The following is a 5949-nucleotide window of genomic DNA, read 5'->3' on the forward strand; positions in this document are numbered from 1 at the left end:
TTAGACCATGATGCCCTTCCAAACATAAATTAGCCATACTATAAGCATTAACATCAAAAGCAGCAGTTTCCATGTTCTTTAGCCCCTCAAAACCCATATTAGGCGCACTATGAGCATTAACATCGAAAGCAACTCAACAATCCAGCTCTACGACTACATGCTCCCTACAATCTGTCTCCATAACATTCGTAGAGTCACTCCTCTGACAAATTGAAGCATGCGCTGCTACCCCATCACGAACTGTCTAGGAACCAACTCCAACATCCCATTAGTTTGCTTTCAGGCGGGTCTAGATGGGTATGTCACTAATGGGTAGTGGGTGTGGGGATGAATTTGAAAATATACCCGCGTGGGCGGGTGTGGATTTAAAATTTTGTACCCATCATAGATGGTGGGCGGGTGGTGGATTGAAAAATATTAGGTAGGTATGGGGATGGGGGAGGGGGTATCCGCACCGACCCGCCCTTTTGCCATCCAAGCCTTTCAGTTATTTAGAACAGGGCTAAGAGTTAAGACAGGGCTAAGTTTTATTTAGAACAAGGTAAAAAAGGAAATCAAGTAACTTCAAATTTCCAGATAAATTGCTGTATCATGTACTAGAATAATCCAAACTTCTCAAAATGTGTGCAATCCATATTATAGCGTTAAGGAAAAAATTAGTTACTCTGGATTTCAAGGCAGTCGAACGAGTGTTAGGAGTGCCAATTTGACTCATTACAGTCTTTTGTGAGTCCATCTCCAAGGAAGGAAAAAGGGGAGTACCTGGAGGTGTTAAGAGCCTGACAAGTGAGACAACTCCTGTTAATACTGTCATATTACATGGAAATAATTTAACTTGGTTACATTCATGTAGGGAAGCAAAGGACTAGCACAAAGCCGACCTTAACACGTTCTTTACTATAGATTCATGAAACATTACGTTTGGATCTGATCAAATTGGAACAAAAAAGGACATAGAACCAAGAGAAAGAAATGGAATCAAGTTTTTAACAAGGAAAATCAATTTAACCCATTCCACAAACAGATTCTTTACAGTCAAAACAAAACCCTTACCTAAACCCCAAATTTGCCTCCGTAACCACAGCTTTCCGACAAAACCATAGAACCAATACAGAATAAATAAGATTATACAGCGCATAAACAATCAAACATAATTCCACGAATTACCTAAATATCTAATAACCCATTAAAGACAACATGTTGCATTTAAATCATTATTCAGATCAGAAGCCAAGAAGCAATTAATCAAAAGCTAATCGACAGAAAACACAATTGTAATATTGTCGAATACAAGCAGATTTAATGGATAGCAGTAGGAATCAATAGCAGAGTAATAGAGAGGAAGTACCAGAAAATGCAGAGGCGAGAGAGAAGTAAACTAAAAAAAAATGGAAAATCATACCTGAGAATATGACTGCCCGCCTCGCCTGTGAGAAGGATTCCAAACAGTCGTCGGTGTGGAGCAAGGGATGGGAGAAAGAATTCATGGTGTTCTCTGTGTGGACCAAGGATTGCAAGAAATTTGGATTTCAACTTACCCTTTTTCAAACGGTAAGTTGAAATACCGTTTTTAAGCCTTAGTTTTCCATTGACTGGAAAACATTTTACATTGACCTGGAGTTTTCAGCGAACCAAACACCCGAAAACGGGAAAAACATTTTCCGTAAAATGTTTTCTCCGTTCCAGACCCTTAGTTACTAAAGTTGGACTGTCATTCCTATTGGCTCAATCTGCAGAATTACGTGGCTTATAATTTGGAGTTTTAAGCAGTTGGATTATGTAGCTCTTAACTTGATCAGTCAAGTTTGTGGGGGGTACTTATAAGACAAAGTTGAATGAATAAAGGACAGTAATGTAGATGATGAAGGCCAAAAAAAACTCTTTGACAAGAAACTTGGTTGCTTCAGTCTATTGAATAATCAAAGCAGCCACCTCAATTGGTGGTTCTATAAGTCATAGAAGAAATTTTGAAGTTAATTTTTTTTATTACTTTGGAGTGATTATAAGGTTATATCTGTTAAAAAAAATTCAATCGTGCTCGAACTTAAAATGTCTAATAATTTCTTTAATCATTGAAATTATCTGATTTGTGCTTGAAATTACAAATTAGTTGACGTGAAATTTGGTAGAAAATGTTAAAACGAGAACACAGTCAGTCACTCCACGTGAGAACTGCGACGTTTAATGGCCGGAATAGCTGAATAGGTGAACAACTAGTAGTCGGTGGTATTAACTAGAAATTGCAAAGGAGATAAATATGCAGTGAAATAGTATTTTAGTGATGGGTGTTAACCCTATAAAAAAAAGGTATATTTCATGTATTTTTATTTAGATTATTAGTTGTTTTAAAGCTAATTTAGTTGCATGTAGTTATTAGTTGTTTTAAAGTTTATTTAGTTGCATGTAGTTTATTTAATTGCATGTAGCCATTTAGTTGCATATGGTGGTGTTTTCTTGCTGAGTTTTATTTATTTATAAAATTGGTTCTGTTTTGAGAGAAAGAGAATGTTTTGGTGTGGTGATGTGCATGTTATTTAAGGAGAACTGCTAGAGGATGAACTTTTGGTAAAGTATTATGAACGACATTTCTATTTCTAGGCGTGCTAAAAGACAAGATGAAGATTTTTTGTAACTCATTCGTGACCCCTCTACCAGTTGTGTCCCACACGTGAAAGGAATCTTTTTCATAAGACACATAAGGAATTAGGGCACAAAACCCTAAGAGCACCCACTATATAAAACTAAAGACACCAAATTAAAGATAAAATGGGAAAAGTGTGAGATAAGAGAGAGAAAAGTGAGAGGTGACCACTTATTCCTTCTTATCTCTTTTATCATGGTCACCTCTATTGTTAAAGCTCCAAGGAGATAAAGCTCGCTAGACTTTGAGAGAAGCATCAACGCTTGAGGTGGTTCAAAGTAGTCCACGACAGATAAGGAGTTTTATTCCTCTTTAGTTTTCTCGTGTTGTTTGTTGTTTGTTTGAGGTTTTTATTCGAATCATTTTAATGGATGTTTATTACGCAATCATGGACTAACTTGGTTTGGTTTGTGTTTATTTTGGATGGTTATGTTTTGTTTTAATGAATGTTAAAGCATTTCCAATTTAAATACATGTTTTGTTCACTGTTTTATAATTTAGATTTGTAAGAGCTTTCAAGAGATAGTCTTTATCTATATAAGATGCTTAATATTTGAGAGAGTTAAACTTAGATTTACGTGGATAATGGGGTTGAGTTGAGAAGCAAAACCCTAACTCGCCTTAGAGATAAGGATATAGTTTCAATTACTAAAAATAGTAGGGCTTCATAGATAGTATCATACTAGGGTTGACGCTAAGATGTATTGTTTTAGCATTTTCATTGTCAATTTCTTACTAGAGATAACATAGAAACAATTAGAAAACTCTATCGAACATCTTATTAACCGGAAGTTGTTAAACATTCATTGTGGACAAGACATAGAATTCTAAGATAGACCCAACCTTTTATCCTTCTTTAGAGTTTCACACGTGTGGGGTTGTATCATTGTCTTGTCTTGTACACCCAGTTCTGAAACACAAATTTGCTACAACATAACTTTATTTTACTTTACCTTTTGTTACAACAATTCACTCTTCTTATTTTGCTACAACATTCATCCCACTTTGTTCATACCATTTATATACATTATTTATTTATAGTTCGATTGTATGTTCTTAACTTAATTTCCTACCAATCCCTGTGGAGACGATGTCACTCATCATTTTATTACTTATTCGACGTGTATAGTTGCACAATTTACGTATCATAATATAATATACTCACACACGCAACAATGAGATTATAATTTATTAAGTTTTAGTCTTGACTAAAATAATTTATAATCTATTTCCTGACTAAAATTATAAAATCATCAATTAATTAGTCTAACATACTCAAATAGGGCTGCTTAATATGATCCCAACAAACCAAACTAATCAATGGTCTATCCTACTTTTCAATCTTCTTTCTTCCACTTTTAATTTTCTCATAGTACAAATTCAATCTTTTAGTTGTTAAGGGTTAATCAATTCATAAAAAAAAGGGAAACTACACATTTAGTATCTAAAGTTTCAATTTTAATCCGTTTTAGTATATAAAGTTTATTTTTAAAAAAAAACCATACCTAAAGTTTTCGTATCGTTTTAGTACCTGTGTTCTTAACGGACGGGTGACATGGAATTATTATTTCGTTATTGATTTTCCACAGACTTTTTATAATCCACGTCAGCTACACGTGGAAATGTGGAAAATGATGGGATTTCTTTTAAGAAAAACAAACCCTTCTCAGCGTTTTGAAATTGAATGCTCGATATGCATCGACTGCTTACCTCACATCATTCATCTCCATAGCCATGGTCATTTCCGTCACTTTCTCCGGCCTCTCTGGCGTCTTGGCCTCAATCTCTTTCACCGGTAAAACCCACACCGGTGATATTGTTCTCCAAAGCATTGGCATTTCGAGCGTCAGTTTTTTGTGATTGTTTTCCAAATCAAGGCTCGGACCCGGCATGTTATCATCGACCATTAAGAAGTAATCCCAAGCCATGTTTTTAGCTTCCGACATCGGCGGCTGGTGGCGGGTCGCATTGTTGTTCTCTGATGTTGTTGATGCCATTATCTCCTCCCCATGAGGCCCATCATTGTGATTTTTTTCAAGCATCTCGTTATCTCCTCTTCTTCTTCAATGACTTGGGAAGCATCGAACTCCTTACAACTCTTGATGGGCATTTCCGGCATGCTAACGGCGCATTTGATGGGCGGGACGGGGCTAGGGGAGAAATTAGGAAGCTGATGCAAGGGATCCGAGACAGATGATGCTGAGCTGTCAGATTGCACCTTGATGGCGTTGAGATACCATGAATTGGTAGATCAGCGCAAAGGCGGGAATTGATTGTGACATGTTCCTCATTGGGGTCGTTTTGAGTATGTTTCAGTTTTTTGGCCATAACTTTGGCTACAGGTGTCAGAATCGCGCATAAGACCCCAATCAAAAAAGCTCTTTTCGACGCGCACGCTCTCCATATGAGCTATGCTCCATATGGCCTTTTTTTCAACCTCAAATTCTGCCGTTTTCTCATCCGAATCACTAGAATTAGATATTTTTTACTATTTATGGTAATATTTCGATTGTCAAATAGGAAGTCAATTTAAATCCGATTTAGGCCGGATTTTTTGGAGATTGCTTATTTTATTTCGAATTTCAATTTAGAGTGATTTTCGGGATTTTGCTATTTTTGGCAAAATTCGAATAAAGACGATTTTTGGCTATAACAGTCTGACTTATGGACTGATTTTGGATTGTTTGATTTGATAATATTTTATTAAACCCTAGAAACTTTTTTCTCTGGATTTTTTTGGGCGAATTTTCTCTTGTGAATCATCTGTTGGAGCGCTTGCAGGATAATCACTATTCTGTCTGGCGTCAGAGGCGGAGGAGGAGGAGGAAGGTTGTCTATCATAGGCGGCGGCTGAGGAATGGCGTCAAGATGAGGAATCTAATGCTGGTGTTCGAGAGGCTCTTCGGCTTCTCCATGAATGTAGTCACTCAACGCAGCGCCGGTGTTCTTTAACGAAATGGCGTGACCAGAGTAACCGGCGGCGAAGGCGTTGTGAGCCACAACTGCATCTTTCAAAAAGTTCTTACGGTTCTTGCAACGAACCACTGATTCTTCGTTCACGATTCTAGACTGGGCACACCCCATTTTTAGATTAAAAAAAAAGAAGTGAACCCTTTAGCTACCAGTAAGCAACCACCAGCTCTGAAGGTCAAGAAAACCCAATGATGCGCCGTATACGGTGGTTTTTGGCCTTCGAAATGTGGGTTGGGGGATAAGAAATGAGAGAGTGGGATATAGACAGTGTGAGTAGAGAGAGAAAGGGAGAAGACAGTCACACTGCAGAAAACCCAATGGTGTGCCGTATGCAG

Source organism: Hibiscus syriacus, unplaced genomic scaffold (assembly GCF_006381635.1).
Source record: "Hibiscus syriacus cultivar Baekdansim isolate YM2019G1 unplaced genomic scaffold, ASM638163v2 tig00110065_pilon, whole genome shotgun sequence".
Classification (NCBI taxonomy): Eukaryota; Viridiplantae; Streptophyta; class Magnoliopsida; order Malvales; family Malvaceae; genus Hibiscus; species Hibiscus syriacus.